The sequence below is a fragment of the Ornithorhynchus anatinus genome, chromosome 1, assembly GCF_004115215.2.
Source record: "Ornithorhynchus anatinus isolate Pmale09 chromosome 1, mOrnAna1.pri.v4, whole genome shotgun sequence".
Classification (NCBI taxonomy): Eukaryota; Metazoa; Chordata; class Mammalia; order Monotremata; family Ornithorhynchidae; genus Ornithorhynchus; species Ornithorhynchus anatinus.
This window is the reverse complement of record NC_041728.1, coordinates 136,264,754-136,289,249: the sequence shown is the minus strand read 5'-3', so window position 1 is coordinate 136,289,249 and position 24,496 is coordinate 136,264,754. Positions and strand designations below refer to the sequence as shown.

General features: G+C 45.5%; 1 protein-coding gene and 1 non-coding gene across 2 annotated transcripts in view; both read left to right on the top strand.

Moving 5' to 3' along the window:
- SLC7A14 (solute carrier family 7 member 14) overlaps positions 1 to 24,496 on the top strand; it is a 152,718-nt gene that overhangs the window by 18,578 nt on the left and 109,644 nt on the right. The window lies entirely within an intron of this gene.
- Positions 24,248 to 24,385, top strand: LOC114816123. The gene has a single exon (XR_003763905.1). It is a non-coding gene; the product is annotated as a small nucleolar RNA SNORA7 (small nucleolar RNA).

Sequence of the window (24,496 nt, the reverse complement as noted above, 5' to 3'; positions counted from 1 at the left end):
TTATTATTAATCCCCATTTTACCGATGAGGTGACGGAGGCACAGAGAAGTGAAGTGACTTCCCCAAGGCCACACAGCAGGCAAGTGGCAGAGCTGGGATTAGAACCCATGACCTTCTGACTCCCAGCCCACGCTCTCTCCACTACGCCATGCTGCTTCAACCCTATACACGACCAAAGACCTTCATTGTAGCTTCCCTGGCGTTTAGCATAGCACTGGGTATATAATAATAATGTTGATATTTGTTAAGCGCTTACTATGTGCAGAGCACTGTTCTAAGCGCTGGGGGAGATACAGGGTAACCAGGTTGTCCCACGTGAGGCTCACGGTTAATCCCCATTTGACAGATGAGGTCACTGAGGCGCAGAGAAGTTAAGCGACTTGCCCACGGTCACACAGCTGACAAGTGGCAGAGGTACTGAATAAATATAATAATGATGATGATAAATGCTATCATTCATTCAATCATATTTATTGAGTGCTTACTGTGTGCAGAGCACCGTACTAAGCGCTTGGGTAGGGTCACACACTATCCAATAATGTGGGGCTAGATAGAGAGGTAGGACCCTGAATCAAGAAGGCTAATATATTCTTTGGGAGACTAATCAAAGGAGAGTGATTTAGTCTCCCCCAATTAGACCGTAAGCCCGTCAGTGGGCAGGGACTGTCTCTGTCTGTTGCCGATTTGTACGTTCCAAGCGCTTAGTACAGTGCTCTGCACATAGTAAGGGCTCAATAAATACTACTGAATGAATGAATGAATGAAAGTATGGCAATAAAATTCATTCCAAGCAGTAATAATAATGAGCAATTGTAATAACCAAGCTCATCTATGGCTGTGTAACTATCACAAGAAACCTACCTGACCCAATCAACCGATCAATAACTTCTCTGTAAAAAGAGAGTTCAATACCTGTTTTCCCTCCTACTGTGAGCTCCATGTGGGTCAGAGACTGTGTCCAGCCAGATTATCTAGTGTCTACTCCAGTGCTTAATACAGTGCTTGGCACATAATAGTTGCTTAACAAATTCCACAGTCATCATGAGAAGCAGCGTGGCTCAGTGGAAAGAGCTTGGGCTTGGGAGAGAGTGGTCATGGGTTCCAATCCCAGCTCCGCCACTTGTCAGCTCTGTGACTTTGGGCAAGTCACTTCACTTCCCTGTGCCTCAGTGACCTCATCTGTAAAATGGGGAGGAAGACTGTGAGCCCCACGTGGGACAACCTGCTCACCTCGTATCCCCCCTCAGCGCTTAGAACAGTACTTTGCACATAGGAAGCACTTAACAAATGCCATTATTATCATCCTCTTTATTTCTTGGTGACGTAGCTGTAAGCTGAGCTCTGTACTGCTTGTTCTTTCGGTAGGTAGGAGTTTACAATCCATCAGAGAAGACAGATGGTAAAGTAAATTATAGATAGAAGAAAGTAATAGAGCACAAAGGTATGTACTTGTGTCAGAGGAGGTTGTGAGCTCTTAGGTTCTTAGATAATGTTGATATTTGTTAAACGCTTACTATGTGCAGAGCAGTGTTCTAAGCGCTGGGGTAGATACAGGGTCATCGGGTTGTCCCACGTGAGGCTCACAGTTAATCCCCATTTTACAGATGAGGTACCTGAGGCCCAGAGAAGTGAAGTGACTTGCCCACAGTCACGCAGCTGACAAGTGACAGAGCCGGGCTTCGAACCCATGACCTCTGACTCCCAAGCCCGGGATCTTTCCACTGAGCCATGCTGCTTCTCTAATCTTAGATTTGTTCATTCATTCAATAGTATTTATTGAGCGCTTACTATGTGCAGAGCACTGTACTAAGTGCTTGGAATGTACAATTCCGCAACAGATAGAGACAGTCCCCGCCCTTTGACGGGCTCACAGTCTAATCGGGGGAGACGGACAGACAAGAACGATGGCGATAAATAGAGTCGAGGGGAAGAACATGAGAGGGCAGAGCTGGCAGTCGGGGAATATAAAGAGCTCCTTCCTTAGCACCAAATAGTAAAATGGGAGCACAAGCAAGGTATTGGAGTGTAGTCGAAATAGCCAGAAAAAAACAAGGCTTGCCGTAGGACACCTTCGTGAGCAAGACCCAGGGAAACGGACAACGGCAGGATGCCCAAACAACTGCTGTATAGTCATGTGAAATTTGAAAACCATGAACCGGGTGGCTAGCGGATTCAACGAAGCAAATCTTCAGGCAATGGGGCGTAGCTGTGAACAACTGAGAGTCAGCAGCAAAAGGCAGCCCAGTCCAGCAAGTTGTAATTAAGAATCAGGGTGACTCTTTTCGAATATATATTTAAAGAGGAGCAGTGAGGCCTAATGGAAAGAGCCCAAGTCTGGGGTGCGGAGCCTGGGTTCTAATCCCAGCTCTGCCATTTGTCTGCTGGGTAACCTTGATTTCTGTCATTTAATTTCTTTATGCCTCAGCTTCCTTATCTGTAAATTGAGGATAAAATAATTATCATTCTAAGATAGGGACTGTGTCCAACCTAATTATCTTACATCTATCCTAGCATTTTGAATAGTGTTTGAAACAGAGTCCTTATTATCATTTTTATTATTATTATTACACCTAGAGAGAGAAATGCAATAGTGCAACAAGGAGTAATCTTTGCCTTTTCATGATGTGGAAGAGACTTCATCACTGATCGTTTTGGTCAAACCCATTAGCATACAACGACGACCCAATTTTCACAAGCCACCCACATCGTCTTGAAACCCAAAAGATAGACCTACACACGAGCTTGTCTGTACACCAAACTTTCACACCGGGGAAAGCAGCCCACGAGGCTCTTCGATATAGGATGGATTCTCACTATATTGGGTCCAATGACCTGTTATAGTAACCCACAGTCGAAAGCGCATATGTGCAGTGAGCGTATGCATGTATATCTCCAGGATGTGATTAATGTTAAATGCTGCCTTTGACATCTGGGGTTTGGAAACTTCTTTTATTACAGAGAGCAAAAATCAAGATGAGATGAGAATGGGCGTACCAAAAGTGCACCACTTTTTTTTTTAATGGTGTTTGTTAAGGGCTTACTAGGTGCCAGGCACTGTAGTAAGTGCTGGGGTAGACACAAGCTAATCGAGTCGGTCACAATCCGTGTCCATATGGAGCTCACAGTCTTAATCCTCATTTAACCGATGCGGTAAACTGAGGCACCGAGCAGTGAAGTGACTTGGCCAAGGTCATACCGCAGATAACTGGTGGAGCCGAGATTAGAACCACTAAGTTTGATATCCAAAATAAACCTCTATAAATGCTATCCGAGGCTATTAACTCGATAAAAAAACCCTAGCCCTGTTAAATCGATTCATTATCGTATCACTTTCTTCCCCTGCACACATGAAGACTCTCGGGGAGAGCTTGTGAAAGCGCACACATTTCGGGATATCCCACTTATGTCTAATTCTGAAAAAGGTGTAATCGAGATTCCGTTTACAAGTTGAAAAATAATTAGTAATCAAACAAGCAAAATAAGACTCATTTACTTTATTGCATTTATTCCATTACTGTTGCCCCCACACACTCTCAGGGTCACACCTGGAGAGTTTCCAGTCCTCTCCCAGTCTCAACAATGGGAGGGAGAGTCAAGCAGAGGCCTGCCCCTTCCATTCCTAGCTTGGGCAGTGGCTAGCAAGTAGAAGGCCGTCTGCTACAAGTCAAGACTCTCCTGTGCTGGGCAGCAGCGGCAGGGGAGAGAGTCGAGGGCGGAGGCTCAGGTTTACGGCGCGGAAGAAGGCAATGGGAAACCACTTCCAGATTTTGACCAAGAAAACCGTACGGATCCACCACCAGAACGATGGCAGATGGAGGTGGGGCGTTCTGGGAGAGATGCGTCCATGGCGTCGCTATGGGTCGGAGATGACTCGACGGCATGAGACAAGATTTCCCCTATCCCTAATCGGTCTCCCCTGAAGACTGAAAACTCTCTGTGGGCAGAGATCGTGTTTACCGACTCTGTTGTATTGTACTTTCCCAAATGATTAGTACGGTGCTCTGCACAAGGTAAGTGCTCAATAAATGCCATTGATTGATTAATTGATTGATTGATGATGCACAAAACTCCTCTGGCTCCTAAACCATCGCCCGGCGGAAGGGATTCAGAGAGTTAGGATTTAAGATTGGCACAACAAATTTGCCCATCTGATGAGGAGGAAGCTTGCTGCTTTGGTAGATTATTGAGCTTCTGAGCCAAGACACCCAAGTTCTAGTCTTAACAGGACTGCGTCCAACTTGACTCGCTTGTGTCCACCCCAGCGTTTAGTACAGCACCTGGTTCATTATTAGAGCACCTGGAAAGCTCAGTCAGAACATCAGACTTTTAAACTGAGGGTTCAAGTCCTCTCTTAGGCCTTAGTAATTTAGCAGGGAAGCAGCATGGCATAATGGATAGAGCAGGGGCCCAGGAGGCAGAAGGTTACGTGTTCTAATCCTGGCTCCGCCACTTATCTGTTGTGTGACCTTGGATAAGTCACCTCACTTCTCTGGATCTCAGTGACCTCATCTGTCAAATGGGGATTGAGGCTGTGAGCCCCATGTGGGACGGGGACTGTATCCTCACCATTGGCTTTAAAGCAGTCTTAAAGTCTTTAAAGCAGTCTTTAAACCCTGCCGTCTCCTACCTCACCTCGCTACCTGATGACCCTGTATCTACCCCAGCGCTTAGAACAGTGCTCTGCACATAGTAAGCACTTAACAAATACCACAATTATTATTAACTCCCACCCTCAGACTTTAAACCTTGCTGTAAGCTTGTTGTGTGCAGGGAATGTGTCTGTTTAATGTTGCACCGTACTCTCCCAAGCACTTAGTACGGTGCTCTGCACACAGTAAGTGCTCAATAAATATGAATGAATGAAAGCGTGGCTCAGTGGAAAGAGTCGGAGGTCATGGGTTCGATTCCCGGGTCGGCCACTCGTCAGCTGTGTGACTGTGGGCAAGTCACTTCGCTTCTCTGTGCCTCAGTTCCCTCATCTGTAAAATGGGGATTAACTGTGAGCCTCACGTGGAACAACCTGATTACCCCGTATCTACCCCAGCGCTTGGAACAGTGCTCTGAGCATAGTAAGCGCTTAACAAATACCAACATTATTTATTGAGTGTCTCTGGTATGCAGAGCATTGTTCTAGGCACTTGAGGAAAAGACAAAAGAAGCTAAAAAAAATGCAATCCCTGCCTTCAAGAAGTTTGCAATATATTTGGGGAAATCGTAGCCCTAAATGGAGAATATAACATTCATTCATTCACTCATTCATTAATTCATTCAATAGTATTTACTGAGCACCTACCACATGCAGTACACTGTGCTCAGGGCTGCAGAAAGGAGGATGAAAGTAAACGATATTCTTACCCCATACAGGGGCTCACAAGCTGAGAAATAACCTACCATAGATAACAATACCAAAATAGCATAATTAAAGATGAGGAAGTATAAATAATAAACACTGAATAACTGGGAAAAAAATGAATTGGTGGCTTATAGGATGGCACAAACTAAGACGTGGGGGAATTTAAGAGGGGAATTTCTTCCGAAACCAACTGCAAGCAGTGTGACTTTAAATAACTTTTTCAAGCTTCTGCTTTGGTAAAGGAAGAAAATAGTTCCTGCCATCTATTCTGTGGGTTTACAGCAAGTATAAGACTCTTTTTTTTTAAATTTGGAAAGTGAGTCAAACACATTGTAGATACATCCATAATAAACACAGGGTGAACTGTCCAAAATGCGGAATTCAGTTGACTTATAATGTAATCGATCATTTTAAAGGACAGTGGCTTGGATGTACATTTTTATTCTTGCAACTGGGTGGGTACGGTTTGGAGCCAATTTTCCAGTGATATGAAAAGTACACTGGTGAAGGAATATCAATTCTGTATGCTGGAAATTAAAGACGCATTTTCATTTGCCTTGAGGAACTCATCATTTAGGCCTTGCTTGTAGAGGTTGATTAACCCTAAGCACAAAAGTAATGCAAGAACTAATAAATTGTAATTGGATAACTGATGGTTGAGTGAGATAATGATTAATCATACCAGCTGGAAAAAAAAAGAAAGATATTTGAAGAGAATTGCACTAATTTGTAAGGATATTAGGATAGGATTAAAATTTAGGATCTCTGAGTCTCATTATCTAGGGGATTTAATAGAAATACTGAATGTGAGGAGGCAGTATCAAGGGAGGAGATTTTCATCTGAAAATAGCTTGGTGGCAGAGAGGGAGGGAACAGGCTTTAATAGAACCCTCTGGAATAATATTTCATTCTTAGAAATTAGATTCAGATCTTTCATCCTGCGAAGAGAGGTGGAGTTTGAATGTTTTGGTCGTCTCTTTTGAAGAGTTTGAATGTTTTGGTAGTCTCTTTTGAACAGCATCACCACAAGATTATCAGTGGATAGATGGCAATTTTGGGCCCAGGGACAAAATTATTAATGGCCTTAAAATGTTAACTTTCTCAGAGGTTTTCTTCTCCCAAAATATACAAAAGCTTACAAAATCAAAGCCCAGCTTGTGATAATCAGAAAATCAGTCATTTTTATATTTTTATATTCAGTGATAATCAATGGTTCCATTTTATGATTCAGAGGGAATGAAATGAAGCAAGGGAACATTGACTAATGATGCAACTAAGGCTAGTTTTAGGGCCTAAACCTCCATGGAATTATTGGTAAAGTCTGACTACCCAAAACATATACAGTAACAAGTACAGGAAGATCCATTGGAAATTATCAGAGATAATCCCATGGTATTGGACATGAGATCATAATAGGTTTACTAGTGTCTCAGTGAATCAATTTTAAGCTTTGGTTGTTTGACTTCGAAGAATTTTTTTGTTAGCTCTTAACCAGAACCAACGCTGATGTTTGCCACTGAACAAAATGTGAAAACTCCTGTCGTGAACCTGCAGGTTTTTTGCCTGAATTTTTTTTTAGTATTAATAACAGTGGCATTTTTAGGTGCATACTCTGAACCAAATTTTGTGCTACTTGATTTGGACACAGTCATTCATTCATTCAGTCAGTCGTATTTATTGAGCGCTTACTGTGTACAGAGCACCGTACTAAACACTTGGAAAGTAAAATTCAGCGATAAAGAGAGACAGTGCCTCCCCACAATGATCTTACAGTCTAGAGGAGGGAGATATACATCAACAGTCATCAATATAAATAAATAGAATTATAGATACATGCATATAGACATAAGTGCTGTAGGGTGGGGAGAAGGGGGAAGAACAAAGGGAGTGAGTTGAGGTGATGCGGAAGGGAGGGGGAGCTGAGGAAAAGGGGGCTTAGTCTGAGAAGGCCTCTTGGAGGAGGTGAGCCTTCGGTAGGGCTTTGAAGGGAGGTCGTTCCAGGCCAGAGATTGGACGTGAGCCAGGGATTGGCAGTGAGATAGGCGAGGTTGAGGCACCGTGAGAAGGTTAGCACTAGAGGAGCAGAGTGTGCATGGTGGGATGTAGAAGGAGAGAAGGGAGTTGGGATAGGAAGGGCCAAGGTGATGGAGAGCTTTAAAATGAATAGTGAGGAGTTTTTGTTTGATACAGAGGTTGATGGGCAATCACTCGTGATTTTTGAGGAAGGGGGTGACATGCCCTGAACCTTTCTGTAGAAAGATAATCCAGGCAACGGAGTGAAGTACAGACTGAAGTGGGGAGAGGCAGGAGTTTGGGAGGTCCGAAAGGAGGCTGATGCAGTAATCCGGTCAGGATAAGACGAGTGACTCTACTAACGTGGTAACAATTAGGATGGAGAGGAAAGGGTGGATCTTGGCGATGTTGTGAAGGTGACATCGACAGGATTTGATGACGGATTGGATGTGTGGGGTAAATGAGAGAGTGGAGTCAAGGATGCCACCAAGTTTGTGGGCTAGTTAGATGGGAAGGATAGTTGTGCCATCTGCAGTGACAGGAAAGTTGGGGAGAGGACAAGGTTTGAGAGGAAAGATAGGGAGCACTGTCTTGGACGTGTTGAGTTGGAAATGGCGGGAGGACATCCAAGTAGAATTGTCCTGAAGGCAGGAGGAGATGGAGGGAGGGAGGGAAAACAGGGGAGGAGAAGTAGATTCGGGTGACATAGTAGATTCGGGTGACATACACCCAGAGATGATAGTTGAAGCCTTGGGAGCTAATGAGTTCTCCAGGAGATTGAGAGTAGATGGAGACTAGAAGGGTACCAATAATTGAACTTTGAGGGTCCCCTACAGTTAGGGATCCCTGTTACTTTGGGGTTGAGGGAGACCTACAGTCCCTGTCCCACTTTGGGCTTTCAGGGAAGGAGAATGGTTATTAATCCCCATTTTACAGAGGAGGAAACTGAGGTTCAGAGAGTGAAGTAACTTGCCCAAGGTCACACAGCTGGCAAGTGGCAGAACCAGGACTAGAACCCAGGCCTTCTGACTGAAGTTTCATGCTCTCTCCACTAGACCATGTTTACCCCTTCTTAGAGAGATCAAGGAAGGGCTTGGATTGCTAGAACTAGAGAAGCAGTGTGGCTCAGTGGAAAGAGCACGGGCTTTGGAGTCAGAGGTCATGGGTTCGAATCCCGGCTCGGCCACTTGTCAGCTGTGTGACTTTGGGCAAGTCACTTAACTTCTCGGTGCCTCAGTTCCCTCATCTGTAAGATGGGGATTAAGACTGTGAGCCCCACGTGGGACAACCTGATTCCCCTGTGTCTACCCCAGCGCTTAGAACGGTGCTCGGCACATAGTAAGCGCTTAACAAATACCAACATTATTATTAATTCATTCATCCACAGTTCAAGGAAAACACCAGAGCAGGAGACCTGAGGAAATCAGTGTATTTACTAAGATGCTATTATAATAATGGAAATTAAAGCTGTGAGCCCCAAGTGAGACAACCTGATTAGCCTGTATCTACCCCAGTACTTAGAACAGTGCTTGGCACATAGTAAGCGCTTAATGAATACCATTATTATTAATATTGTATTTGTTAAGCGCTTACTATGTTCTGTTCTAACCGCTGATGCGCAGAACACTGTACTAAGGGCTTGGGAGAATATAATGCAACAGAGTGGGCAGACATATTACCTGCCCACAATGAGTTCTCAGTCTATCGACTCCCACCTTGTGCTGACTGGGAAGGAGGGTAGAGCTCAGCGACTCTCCTGACTCATTTTGATCAGTCATTTCCTGCCACACTTTATGGTTGTAAAAGTTCTTCCTCAGAACACTCTCGGCGGCAGGTTCAGGATCGTCAGCAACATTTTTCAGTCAGAGAAAGGTTAGATTTTTTTCGCTTGGGTTGCAGAAGAGTTCAGGTTGAAAGGATTCCCACCATACACACACACACACACACACACACACAGAGACATTCATGCCCACCTCCATTTCTCCCACTGGGATAGCGCACGAGGCCTTAAATCTTGGTCCTGCCCCAGATCCTGCCAGATGGAATGTGGATGCCTAATTTCCCCTGGAAAAACTAGCATCCAGTGATTCATTCCTCCTCTGCTCGATTAAAGGTGCAGAGAAAACCATCTGGGAATCATTGCTCATCTCGTCTAGAGCAGCGCTGGTGATGCAGAGAGATGCCCTGTGTCTGCCTGCTGGCCACCCAATCCTCTACCGCCTTTGGCCTCTGCCTTCCTTCCTCCCTCCCCCCGCCCCCATCCAGATTTTTCCTTCTTTTGTGAACATTTCTTCTCCTGGAATCTGAAATTCATCTGCCTGTTTCTGGGAAAGCCTCATCCTCTACCACCTAGGCTATGAGCCCTTTGGGGCACAGGGTCCGTATCTGAATGATTTATTTTGCATTTGCTCCAGTGCTCAGCGTAATAATAATGTTGGTATCTGTTAAGCGCTTACTATGTGCAGAGCACTGTTCTAAGCGTTGGGGTAGATACAGGGTAATCAGGTTGTCCCACATGAGGCTCACAGTTAGTCCCCATTTTACAGATGAGGTAAGTGAGGCACCGAGAAGTTAAGTGACTTGCCCACAGTCCCACAGCTGACAAGTGGCAGAGCCAGGATTCGAACCCATGACCTCTGACTCCAAAGCCCGGGCTCTTTCCACTGAGCCACGCTGCTTCTAATAATGTTGGTATTTGTTAAGCACTTACTATGTGCAGAGCACTGTTCTAAGCGCTAGAGGAGATACAGGGTAATCAGGTTGTCCCACGTGAGGCTCACAGTCTTCATCCCCATTTTACAGATGAGGTCACTGAGGCCCAGAGAAGTTAAATGACTTGTCCACAGTCACACAGCTGACAAGTGGCAGAGCCGGGATTCGAATCCATGGCCTCTGACTCCCAAGCCCGTGCTCTTTCCACTGAGCGACGCTGCTTCTCATGGAGTGAGTATTCAGTAAACACCAGAACTTATTAGTTCAAAGTCCGCTTCTCAAACAGAGGGGAGGGGCTACCTTTCTATCCTGCCTCCAGTATTTCCCAACAGATTGATTGGGTTACTGGGAGGTATTTTTCTCCAGTCATGCTCATCTTAAGTGCCACGTGTAAGACGACAATGATGATCATGGTATTTGTTAAGTGCTTACTATGTGCCAAGCACTGTTCTATGCACTGAGATAGATACAAGGTAATCAGGTTGTCCCACGTTCATTCATTCATTCAATAGTATTTATTGAGCGCTTACTATGTGCAGAGCACTGTACTAAGCGCTTGGGATGAACAAGTCGGCAACAGATAGAGACGGTCCCTACCGTTGGACGGGCTTACGGTCTAATCGGGGGAGACGGACAGACGAGAACAAGGGCAATAAATAGAGTCGAGGGGAAGAACATCTTGTAAAAACAATGGCGACTAAATAGAATCGAGGCGATGTACAATTCATTAACAAAATAAATAGGGTAACGGAAATATATACAGTTGAGCGGACGAGTACAGTGCTGTGGGGATGGGAAGGGAGAGGGGGAGGAGCAGAGGGAAAAGGGGAAAAAGAGGGTTTAGCTGCGGAGAGGTAAAGGCGGGGTGGCAGAGGGAGTAGAGGGAGAAGAGGAGCTTAGTCTGGGAAGGCCTCTTGGAGGAGGTGAGTTTTAAGTAGGGTTTTGAAGAGGGAAAGAGAATCAGTTTGGCGGAGGTGAGGAGGGAGGGCGTTCCGGGACCGCGGGAGGATGTGGCCCGGGGGTCGACGGCGGGACGGGCGAGACCGAGGGACGGCGAGGAGGTGGGCGGCCGAGGAGCGGAGCGTGCGGGGTGGGTGGTAGAAAGAGAGAAGGGAGGAGAGGTAGGAAGGGGCAAGGTGATGGAGAGCCTCGAAGCCTAGAGTGAGGAGTTTCTGTTTGGAGCGGAGGTCGATGGGCAACCACTGGAGTTGTTTAAGAAGGGGAGTGACAGGCCCAGATCGTTTCTGCGGGAAGATGAGCCGGGCAGCGGAGTGAAGAATAGACTGGAGCGGGGCGAGAGAGGAGGAAGGGAGGTCAGAGAGAAGGCTGACACGGTAGTCTAGCCGGGATATAACGAGAGCACGTGGGACTCACAGTTTTAATCCCCATTTTATAGATGAGGTAACTGAAGCACAGAGAAGTTAAGTGACTTTCCCAAAGTCACACAGCTGATTATTGGCAGAGCTGGGATTAGAACCCACGACCTCTGACTCCTAAGCCCGGGCTCTTTCCACTATGTGTGTCAGTGTATGTGTGTGCAAATGTATGTGTATTTCCTGAGGGGGAGGGGAGGAGATTCTTCCCTTAAATCTCTTTCCCTTTCCCTTCTTTAAACTCCTTAGGGGCAGAAAATGTTCATTCATTCATTCAATCGTATTTATGGAGCACTTACTGTGTGCACAGCACTGTACTAAGCACTTGGAATGTACAATTCGGCAACAGATAGAGACAATCCCTGCCTAACAGTGGGCTCACAGTCTAAAGGGGAGAGAAAGACAACAAAACAAGTAGTTTGGGGTTGATATCATCTAGATAAATAGAATCATAGATATATACACATCATTAACAAAATGAAAAGAGCAATAAATAATATATACCAATATCCACAAGTGCTGTGGGGAGGAGAAGAGGGAAGAGCAGAGGGAGGAAATAGGGGGAAAAGGGAGGGGAGGAGGGGCAGAGGGAAAGGGAGGGCTCAGTGTGGGAAGGCCTCCTGGAGGAGGTGAGCTCTCAGTAGGGCTTTGAAGAGGGGAAGAGAGTTAGTTCGGTGGAGGTGAGGAGGGAGGGCATTCCTGGACCGCGGGAGGACGTGGCCCGGGGGTCGAAGGCGGGATAGGCGAGAACGGGGGACGGTGAGGAGGTGGGCGGCAGAGGAGTGGAGCGTGCGGGGTGGGCGGTGGAAAGAGAGAAGGGAGGAGAGGTAGGAGAGGACAAGGGCAAGGAGAGCTTTGAAGCCAAGAATGAGGAGTTTTAGTTTTATGCGAAGGTTGATAGGCAACCACTGGAGGTTTTTGAGGAGGGGAGTGACAGGCCCGGAGCGTTTCTGTAGAAAGATGATCCGGGCAGCAGAATGAAGAACAGACTGGAGCAGGGAGAGACAGGAGCATGGGAGATCAGAGAGGGTCTATCTCCTCTCTCTCCTATCCTATCTCTCTGACCACTCCTTCTCGGTCTCTTTCACAGGCTCTTATTCTTCTTCCCCCCTTCTAATTGTGGGGTTACCTCAAGGCTCAGTTCTAGGTCCCCTTTTAATCTCCACCTACACCCACTTCCTTGGACAACTCATTTGCTAACACAGCTTCAACTACCGTTTCTATATTAATTATTCCCACTCTACCTCTCTAGCCCTGACCACCCTCCTTATAGGCAGTTTTGCATCCTCCTGGCTTCAGGACTTCTAATAATAATAGTAGTAATAATAATGATGTTGGTAATAATGATAAGTGCTTGGCACTTACTATGTGCCAAGCCCTGTTCTAAGCACTGGGGCAGATTCAGAGAAATCAGGTTATCCCACGTGAGGCTCACAGTCTTAATCCCCATTTTACAGATGAGGTAACTGAGGCACCAAGAATTCAAGTGACTTGCCCCAAGTCACACAGCTGGTAAGTGGAGGAGCTGGGATTAGAACCCACTACCTCTGACTCCTAAGCCCGCGCTCTTTCCACTGAGCCACGCTGCTTCTAATTGTTAAGCACTTACTATGTGCCAGGAACTGTACTAAAAGCTGGGGTGGATACGAGCAAATCGGGTTGGATACAGTCGCTGTCTCACATGGAGCTCACAGTCTCAATCCTCATTTTATAGATGAGGTAACTGAGGCAAAGAGAAGTTAAGTGACTTGACCGGGGCCACACAGCAGATAAGTGGAGGAGCGGGGATTAGAACCCATTCATTCATTCATTCATTCATTCATTCATTCATTCAATAGTATTTATTGAGCGCTTACTATGTGCAGAGCACCGTACTAAGCGTGGCATGTACAAATCGGTAACAGATAGAGACAGTCCCTGCCCTCTGACGGGCTTACGGTCTAATCGGGGGAGACGGACGGACAAGAACAGTAGCAATAACTTCCTGACTCCCATGGCCGCCCACTACGCCATGCTGCTTCTCCCATCAGGAGAACATCTCTACTCGAATGTTCTACTGACACCTCAAACTTAACATGCCCAAAGCAAAACTCCCACCCAAACCCCGTCCTCCCCCTGTCTTTACCATCACTGTAAACAACACTAATATCCTCCCTCTCTCACAACCCCATAACCTTGGCATTCTCCTCAACTCATCTCTGTCATTCAACCCACATAATCAATCTGTCACCGACTCCTGTCACTTCTACCTTCACTACATCGCTAAAATCCCACCCTCTCCTCTCCATTCAAACTTTCACTCTGCTGACACTTGCCATATCCCCCCTCGACTACTGCCGTCAACCTCCTTGCTGATTTCCCTGCTTCCTGTCTCACCTCACTTGGGTCCATACTTCACTCTGCTGCCTGGATCATTTTTCTAAGAAACTCTCCCCACTCGTCAAGAATCTCTAGCGGTTGCCCATCCACCTCGGGATCAGATAGAAGCTCCTCACCATCAGCTTTAAAGCACTTAAATCAGCTCGCCCACTCCAATCTTATCTCTCTGATTTTCTACTACAACCCGGCCCACACACTTCACTCATCTAACACCAACCTACTCACTGTACCTGGATCTCAGCTATCTCGCTGCAGCTCCTTGCCTGGAACTTCCTCCCCCTTCATAGCCGACCGACCACCACTCTCCCCCCACCTTCAAAGCCTTATTAAAATCACCTCTCCTTCAGAGGCCTTCCCAGCTAAGCCTACATTTCCCCTCCTCCACCTCCCTTCGGCATCACCTACGCACTTGGATCTGTACCCATTAAGCACTTGATATTCACGCCACTCTCAGCCTCACGGGATTTATGTATATATCTGTATTTATTTTAATACCTGTCTCCCCCTCTAGATTTTAAGCTTTTTGCTGGCAGGAATTGTGTCTGTCAATTCTGTCGTATTATGCTCTCCCAAGTGCTTAGTAAAGTGCCCTGCACCCAGGCAGCCTCAATATATACCATTGATTTATCGATTGATTGGATGTTATGTTTGTTATGTTTTTTTGTTATGTGATTTCACTGGAGCACATCCAAGATAAGCAAGTCTGACCCAGTCCCCGTCCCGTATGTGACTCATATTCTAAGTAGGAGGGAGAACAAGTATTGAACCCCCATTTTACAGATGAGGAAACCGAGACACAGAAAAGTTAAACGACTTGTCCAAGGTCATATGGGGGGCAATTGGCAAAGACAGAATTAGAACCCTGGTCCTCTGGCTCCTGGGCTCATGCACTTTCCACTAGACCACATTGCCCTAAGAGAACAGTGCCTGGCTTAGCAAATAACAAATACCATAATTATTATTAGTAGTAGTATAAGTGGTTGGATGGGTGGGTGAATGAATAGTGAATGAATGGATGGATGGATGGATGGATGGATGGATGGATGGATGGATGGATGGATGGAGTCTTTTGTAATAAATGGTGGATGAGCCTCAATCCAGTCTTGGAGACTTCAGGGATGAAAACCTGCTCATCCTCAGTGTCACCTAGTGTCAAGGTAACCACAATACCAAATCACGATACCGAGTAGTTCTTATTAAAACTTGGGGACAGGAGAAAACTCAACTCTCACAGTAGCCAGATGAAAACATTTCTATTCTGATTCTACTCCTTTGGTCTATCTATCCCATTAGAGTGGAAACTCCCCGTGGGGAGGGAACGTGTCTTGTAATTCTGTTTTACTTTGCAGCCTCTTGGCAGAGTGCAACACGTTCAATATATGCTACTGTTACTACAGCTCCTTAGAATATAAATAAATCAAATGGCAGCAGTAAAAGCATTCATCAAGCCAAATGGCATGATAAGCATGAGATGAAATACCAGGAATAGTCCTTCTTACAGGATATAAATAGAAGGCTATTAGAAAAGGAGACCTAGTTTATGGTTTTTCTTTATCCATCAGCAGAAATGTCACCCATTAAAGAAATATTATAGTGCTGAACTAGAACAGGAAAGCAGTGTGGATGGATGGGATGGACGGATGGATATGTGGATGAATGGATGGATGGCTGGATGGATGAATGGAGAAGCAGCATGGTGCAGTGGCTAGAGCCCGGGCCTGGGAGTCAGAAGGTCATGAATCCCAGCTCTGCCAGTTGTCTGCTGTGTGACCTTGGGCAAGTCACTTCACTTCTCTGGGCCTTAGTTCCCCTATCTGGAAAATGGGGATTGAGACTACTGTGAGTCCCACGTGGGGCAGGGATAGTGCCCAACCTGATTTGCTTTTATTCACCCCAGTGCTTAGAACAGTGCCTGGCACATAGTAAGCACTTAGCAAATATCAAAATAATTATTATTATTAATGGATGGAGGGGTGGGTGGATGAACGGATGGATGGATGAATAGATGGATGAACGGATGGATGGATGGATGGATGGATGGATGGATGAATGGATGGATGGATGGATGGATGGAGTCTTTTGTGATAAATGGTGGCTGAGCCTCAATCCAGTCTTGGAGACTTCAGGGATGAGAACTTGCATGGTGGATTTGATTCCAGTGGGAGTGATTTGCATGGTGCCACTTCTTTGAGGGGTGCATTTCCCTGCTGGGGCATTTTCTCCGGAGGCACCCGAGGTGGTTCTTGGTTCAACAACTTTCCCTACTGGAGTTGCAACCCCTGCAGACATTCCCTTGCACCTGGACGCTTCCTTACTCTCTGCCACAGTGAGAGGGGGTCGGGCATGTGAGGGCCACAGTTAATATGAACAATTGTAACCCTGGATTCACAGCTTCAAATAACAACAGTGTATGGAAAATCACTGTGGGTGGGAACATGCCAATCAACTCTGTTCTACTGTACTCTCCCAAGTGCTTAGTACAGTGCTCTGAACATAATAAGTGCTCAATAAATGTCACTGATGGATTGATTGATTAAAATCAAAGCTTCATTTACATCACTTAAATAGGATGAGTCGATGTTGTTCAAAGTACCAGAAGTTGGGTTAGCCATCTGGGACAGAAGCTTGCCCAGTCTGATCTTTTTTAGTTGACTCTCTGAATTAGCCTTGCTTTGAATGGCTTCTTCATTCGTTTAGTAGTATTTATTGAGCGCTTACTATGTACAGAGCACTTAAAGTGGTTAACATGGTTCCTTATAATGAGCAATAAGAATATTTAAATTCTTACATGTGACAGGTATAGCTTGAGGATTCATATATACATACAGAGAATCAAGGCATATGGGAGTATTAGAAGTAATGATAATAAAAATAATTATGATATTTGTTAATATAATAATAATATTGGTATTTGTTAAGCACTTACTAAGTGCACAGCACTGTTCTAAGAGCTGGAGTAGATACAAGGTGATCAGGCTGTCCCACGTGGGGCTCAAAGTTTTAATCCCCATTTTACAGATGAGGTAACTGAGGCCCAGAGAAGTGAAGTGACTTGCCCACAGTCACATAGCTGACAAGTGGCAGAGCCGGGATTAGAGCCCATGACCTCTGACTCCCAGGCCCAGGCTCTTTCCACTAAGCCACGCTGCTACTATGTGCCCAGCACTGTTCTAAGTACCGGGGTAGATACGAGGTAACACGGTTGTCCCACATGGCGCTCATAGTCTTAGTCCCCTTTTACAGATGAGGTAACTGAGGCACAGAGAAGTTCAGTGGCTTGCCCAAGGTAAGCGGGGACACTACTATTAGTATATTTATTAATTGCTTACTATGTGCAGAGCACTGTACTAAGCTCCGGGAGAGAATAGGTGGGAAGTAGACTCAGACCTTGTCCCTCGTGGAAGTCGCAAGCCGAAATTTATTTTAGTGTCTGTTTCCCCTCTCATTAGCTTCTTGAGGAAAAGGAGCATGTCTTACTAACTCTATTATAAACTCCCAAGTGCTTACTACAGTGGTCTGCAGACAGTAGGTGTTCCCCTTGATTCTATTTATTGCTCTTGTTTTTGTCTGTCTTTCTTCCCCGATTAGACTGTAAGCCCATCAGTGGGCAGGGACCGTCTCTACCTGTTGCCGACTTGTACATTCCAAGTGCTTCGTACAGTGCTCTGCACAGAGTAAGCGCTCAATAAATCCTATTGAATGAATGAATGTATACTTGTGATTGATTGACTGATCTCTGCTGTGTTGTGGGTATTATCCCACACCGTGCCTGTAAAGCGTTTATATCGGACACACGCTACCAATAAATCCGCCGATGGGTGGATGATTCCTCCAGACTGTAATCTTGTCCTCTAGACTGTAAGCTCATCATGGACAGGGTATGTGTCTGCTTATTGTTGGATTGCACTCTCCCAAGCTCTTAGGATAGTGCTCTGCACACACTAAAAGCTCAACAGATACGATTGAATGAATGTTTCTGCACAGAACTGGTTGAAGACGTTTCACAGATTTTGCATGAATCTTAACGGCCTTAGCTGTGCCTGTCAGGTAGTGTTAAGTGATTTGATTAGACTGATTTGGTAAAACTCAAGCCAGATGCATTTTACCTCAAATTTACATCCTTAGGCCCGCTAACTGATTTGTTAAGCGCTTACTATGTTCTAAACACTGTTCTAAGCACTGGGGAGGATACAAGGTCATCAGGCTGTCCCACGTGGGGCTCACAGTCTTAATCCCCATTTTACAGTTGAGGGAACTGAGGCACAGAGAACTTAAGTGACTTGCCCAAAGTCACACAGCTGACAAGCGGCAGAGCTGGGATTTAAACCCATGACGTCGGAGTCCTGGGAGCTACCTTTGATTTCTTTAATGATGTTTGTTAAGCACTTACTATGTTCCAGGCAGTAAGAGCCCGGGCCTGGGAGTCAGAGGTCATGGCTTCGAATCCCGGCTCTGCCGCTTGTCAGCTCTGTGACCGTGGGCAAGTCACTTCACTTCTCTGTGCCTCAGTGACCTCATCTGTAAAATGGGGATTAACTGTGAGCCTCACGTGGGACAACCTGATTACCCTGTATCTCCCCCAGCTCTTAGAACAGTGCTCTACACGAAGTGCGTGCTTAACAAATACCAACATTATTATTATACTAAGCGCTGGGGTAGATACAAGCTAATCAGTTTGGACCCAGTCCGAGTCCCATATGGGGCTCATAGAGCTTAGGACAGCGTTTGGTACATAGTGAGTGCTTAACAAGTACCGTAATTATTATTAATCCCCATTGTACAGATGAGGTAACTGAGGCACAGAGATGTGAAATGACTTGCCTAAGGTCACCCAGCAGATAAGTGACAGAGCTGGGATTAGAACCCAGGTCCTTTTGACTCCCAGGCCCATGCTCTATCCACAGAGGCCATGCTGCTTCTGACGAAGTTGTCAGTCCCGTATTTATTGAGCGCTCACTGTGCACAGAGTATTTAATTAAGCACTTGGGAGACTACAGTGTAACAACATAACAGATACATTCCTTGCCCAGGTGTGTTCCATAAGGTTTCTAACAGCCCTGCCCTTCCCCTCTGCCTGTCACCGGCCGGCCTTGACTCTGGTGAACTGTCCCGGGGCCAAATAAGATGGCAGTAGAAAGACTCTCTCCTCTCTGCACACAATAAGCACTCAATAAATATGATCGACCGACAGACAGACCATAAAGCTTGCCTCGGTTTCAACCCGCCTGAGATGTCTCGGTGGCAGGCGGAGCCTCCTGCGAGGTTATGGTTCCTGGATTTGGATCGGAGTGTCCTGAAGCCTGGGTGATCTGGATCAGTGTCAGCCAGTCAATCGTTTTTACTGAGCACTTACTGTGCGCAGAGCACCGTACTACGCACTTGGGAGAGTACGATATAATAAAATAACGGACACGTTCCCCGCCCACAACGAGCTTACAGTCCAGCGGACGAGTTTACAATCCGAGTTTACAAACCAGCTGGCCCATAGTTTATCCTGTCCTCTCCGACTGGTCCCGAGATCCTGAATTGCCTGATGTCATTAGGAATGAGCGCATTTTGAGAGTGTTGGCTATACGGGCCTCTGGCCCCGTTTGCTTCTTTAGTTTCAGAAAATAAATAGGATTTTGTCAATCCTAACCAGTCAACCCTTGACTGCTCCTTCCATCTCCCCTCCCACCTCTCTTCTGTTTTCTTTATTTCTGGCCTCCGGCCAGAATAGCTGCATATTTCATCCTTATCTTGGTATTCAAATGAGAAAAATAGCCATACGTGGGGCTGCACAGCACTTCTACCTCTCTTCCGTGCCTCTGCAAAGAAGCATAATTTTGAATATAATAATAATCGTGATATTTGTTAATAATAATGTTGGTATTTGTTAAGCGCTTACTATGTGCAGAGCACTGTTCTAAGCGCTGGGGTAGATAGAGGGTAATCAGGTTGTCTCACGTGAGGCTCACAGTTAATCCCCATTTTACAGATGAGGTAACTGAGGCACAGAGAAGCAAAGTGACTTGCCCACAGTCACACAGCTGACAAGTGGCAGAGCCGGGCGTCGAACCCATGACCTCTGACTCCGAAGCCCAGGCTCTTTCCACTGAGCCACACTACTCTATGCCCAGAACCACACTAAAAGCTGGGAGAGATGCAAGATAATCATGTGGGCAGGAATTGCCTCTCTTTATTGCTGAATTGTAATAATAATAATAATGTTGGTATTTGTTAAGCCCTTACCAGGTGCCGAGCACTGTTCTAAGCACTGGGGGAGATACAGGGTCATCAGGTTGTCTCACGTGGGGCTCACATACTTTTAATCCCCATTTTACAGATGAGGGAACTGAGGCCCAGAGAAGTGAAGTGACTCGCCCACAGTCACACAGCTGACAAGTGGCAGAGCCGGGAGTCGAATTCATGACCTCTGACTCCGAAGCTCATTTCCACTGAGCCACACTGCTTCTCCAGTGTACTTTCCTAGCGCTTAGTACAGTGCTTTGCACACAGTAAGAGTCCAACAAATACAATTGAATGAATGAAGGAAGGAATATCAAACACAATCCATGTCTCAAGCGAGGTTCCCAGTATGGGGGGAAGGAGGACAGGAATTTCATTCCCATTTTTACAGATGAGGAAATGGACGCTCGGTGAAGTTAAGTGACCTGCCCAAGGTCACTCAGCAGGCAAGTGGAAGGGCCAGGATTAGAACCCACAGACTCTGACTAAGCCCTCATTTCCCCTAGTCCCTTGCATTTGGATCTGTATTCTTGAAACATTTGCTATTCACCCCCACACTCAACCTCACAGCACTTATCCACAAATCTGTAATTTATTTTGATATATCTCTCTCCCTCTAGATGGTAAACTCCTTCTGGGCAGTGAATATTTCCACCAACTCTAGGCCAGAGAAGCAGCGAGGCCTAGTAGAAAAGGCCCAGACCTGGAAGTCAGAGGACCTGGGTTCTAATCCCTCGTCCACCACTTGACTGTTGTGTGACCTTGGTCAAGTCGCCTTCTCTGTGCCTCGGTTACCTAATATGGAAAATGGGGATTATTTCCGTGAGCCCTATTTGGGACAGGGACTGTGTCCAATCTGATTATCTTATATCTGGCCCAGTCCTTAGTACAGTACCTTGCACATAGTAAGCGCTTAATGAATACCATTTTAAAAAAAGCTGGGTGATATAGCTTAGTAGGGTGCTTGGTAGGATTGTAGATCGATAGAACAGCAGCATGGTGCATGTTTCTGCCAATCAAATAGCTCACAATAAATAGGGGAATTGGACAATTACGGACAATTGAGGGAGCAGGAAGAACAAGAAAAGAGATAATATAGTACAGATATGTGGGGGTGAAATTGATGAATAAACAGTTAATTTTACAGCTGAATATTCTGCTTCTGCTGTATTTTCCCCAACCACTTAGCTCAGTGCATTTCTTTCAGTGGGTGCTCAATAAATACCATTGCTGCTGCTTTTACATATACGTAACTCTTACCCCACCCCCACAGCACTTACGAACATATTCTTATACTCTCCCATTTTCCCTATCTGTAATTTATTTTCAGGTCCCTCTCCCCCCTATCGTCTGACACTTCTTGAGGGCAGGGATCACATTTACCAACTCTCCAGGATTGTACTCTCCCAACGCTTAGTACAACTTTCACCTACCGAAATCAGTCAATCAGTCAATCATTCAGTCAGTGGTATTTATTGAGTGCTTACTCTGTGCAGAGCACTGTACTAAGCATTTGGGAGAGTATAAAAGAGTTGCTAGAAATGTTCCCTGCCCATAATGAGCTTACCTAGTAAGCCCTCCATAAATACCACTTATTGATTGACTGATTGATTGGAATAAGTTATGTAAGTGTTAACAATAGCTTCGATCCTTAATAATAATAATAGTGGTATTTCTGAAGTGCTCACTATGTGCTGTGCTAAGCGTAGGAAGTAGATAGAAGATGGATGCATTGGACGTAGTCCCTGTCCCATATAGCCTCTTAATCCCCATTTTTCAGATGAGGTCAATGAAGCCCACAGAAGTGAAGTGACTTGCCCAAGGTCACACAGCAGATGAGTGGCAGAGCCAGGATTAGAATCCAGGCCCTTTTGACTACCAGGCCAAGTTCTACCACTAGCCTATGCTTTAAGTCTCTGGCAGCTACTGGAGCGGCTCGGCCCGGGAAAGAGGAGGGCTAAATTGTGCAGTTTGTGCAGGCCTCTTCAGGCCTACAACAGCCTCACTGTCCTAAAATGGGAATAATACGTGCCATGGGGACTAGGCGGATGAACTGGAAGTGCTGAACAAATATGAAATGTTAGGCAAGCCTAATAATAACCAGTTGCCTGGGACACTGATAATAGAGTTCATCTATTTTACACTAATTCATTTTTAAAGCATAGGGGTACAACTGGGGGAAGAAATTGATTAAAGCCACCTGTGAATAAATCAATGCACACCCAGATTAAAACACAATCCCAGCAGAAACACCTTTTTTTTGCTTTGTTCCTTGTTGGTTATGGAAATTTTTTATGGTGGCGTTAAGCTCTTACTCTGTGCCATGCACTGTACTAAGTGCTGGGGTGGATACAAGCTAATCAAGTTGGACACAGTCCATGTCCCACATGGGGCTCACAGCCTTGATTCTTATTTTACAGATGAGTTAACTGAGGCACAGGGAAGATAAATGACTTGCCCAAGTCGCACAGCAGACCAACGGCAGAGCCGGCATTAGAACCCGGCTCCTTCTGACTCCCAGGCCTGTGCTCTATCCACTAGGCAGCACTGCTTCTCATATTATATGTTCTGAACTAAAGGAAAAATCACCATCCAACTTCCAGTTGATAGTTTCAAGGGAAAGGCCTCACAACGTGCTCCTGAATAATTTAAAACTCACTCCGATATAGGTTTTTTGTGGAAATGCTAATGCGTCCCTTTCAGTGTGGTTATAACTCACTGCTGAGCTCCGACATAAATGCATTAGACTTTGTACTAAATAAATTTAAAACGTGCATAAAGGAGGAAAAAATATTAAATTGATAAAGCTCCTAAATAGAAAGGCTTCCACCTTATCTCTAAAAGTCTGGAGCTACCATCTGACTCACTTAATTTTATTGTAGTCATATTGAATTGCATTATTGACGTCATTGCTTTGCCTCAAGAGATGTAATAAAATCAATCCCCTGTAATCTCATTCATACCAGACCACCATCCGTCTGATAACCAAGGAGGAGCAGATTAGCAAACTTCTCTCGATGGCGTTTTTGCCATCTCCCTCAATTCCAACTCGTCCCCACTCCTCATTCTTTGACTTAAGTATTCTTTGGATGTCTTGCCTGGAATCATTCGTTGTTTTATATGCAGGTTCAGCCACTCTAGTGAAAGGGAGAGTTAAAATATTGGCTTAAGCATTCGAAGGGGTTTTTTTCTTCATTGTAAATCTGCCTTTGCGATAAAATCTTAGAGGATTCAAGTATGTCACTTCAAAATCTTTCTTTCTTTCTTTTAATCGGTAGTATATATTGAGCCCTTAGTCTGCGCAGAGCACTGTTCTGAATCCTTGGGAGACTGCAGTCAATCATATTTATTGGGTGCTTACAGTGTGCGAAGCACTGTACTAAGCACTTGGGAGAATACAATACCACACACTTGGTAGACAGAAGGGGCTTACATTGTAGAGATACAATAGAGATAGAAGATGATTATAGATGAAGAGCAGGGAGTTAGAAGACCTGGGTTCTTATTCTGGCCCTTTAATGTGCCTGCTTTGGACCTTAGAAAAGTCATTTAGAGATAGAGCCTGGGCCTGGGAGTCAGAAGGTCATGGGTTCTAATCCCAGCTCCACCACTTGTCTGCTGTGGGACCTTGGGCAAGTCACTCCCGTGCCTCAGTTACCTCATCTGTAAAAAATGGGGATTAAGAGTGTGAGCCCAGTGTGGGACGGGGACTGTGTCCATTCTGCTTAACTTGTATCAGTGCTTAGAACAGCTCTTGGCACATAGTAAGCACCTAAGAAGGACCATAATTACTATTATCATTACTTCTCCTTTTTAGACTGTAAACCCCATGTGGGACAGGGACCGTGACTGACCTGATTATCTTGTTTCTACCCCAGGACTTAGTACAGGGCTTCTCCCTCTAGACTGTAAGCTCCTTAGGGACAGGAAATGGGTCTTCCTACTCCCCCGTAGACTGTAAGCTTGCTGTTAGCCGGGAATGTGACTGTTTATTGTTATATTGTTCTCTCCCAAGCTCGGCACACAGTAACTGCTCAATAAATATGATTGAATAAATGAATGAATGAGTTTAGGGCAGTGCTCCGCACCCAGTAAGTATTCAAAAAGTACAACTGATTGATCGGTTCACACATAATAGGTGCTTAACAAATGTCACAATTATTTTTATTACCCCGGCCTACAGAACCTACCCCTCTCAGGGTCACACCTGGAGAATCGCCAGTACTCTACCAGTCTCAACTATGGGAGGGAGAGTCAGGCAGAGACATACACATTCCATTCCTAGCTTGAGCAGTGGCTAGCAAGTGGAAGGCAATCTGCTACCGGTCAAAACTCTCCTGTGCTGGGCAGCAACGACATGGGAGATAGTCGAGGGCGGAGACTCAAGTTAGCTGCATGGAAGAAGGCAACGGTAAACCGCTTCTGCATTTTTAATCAA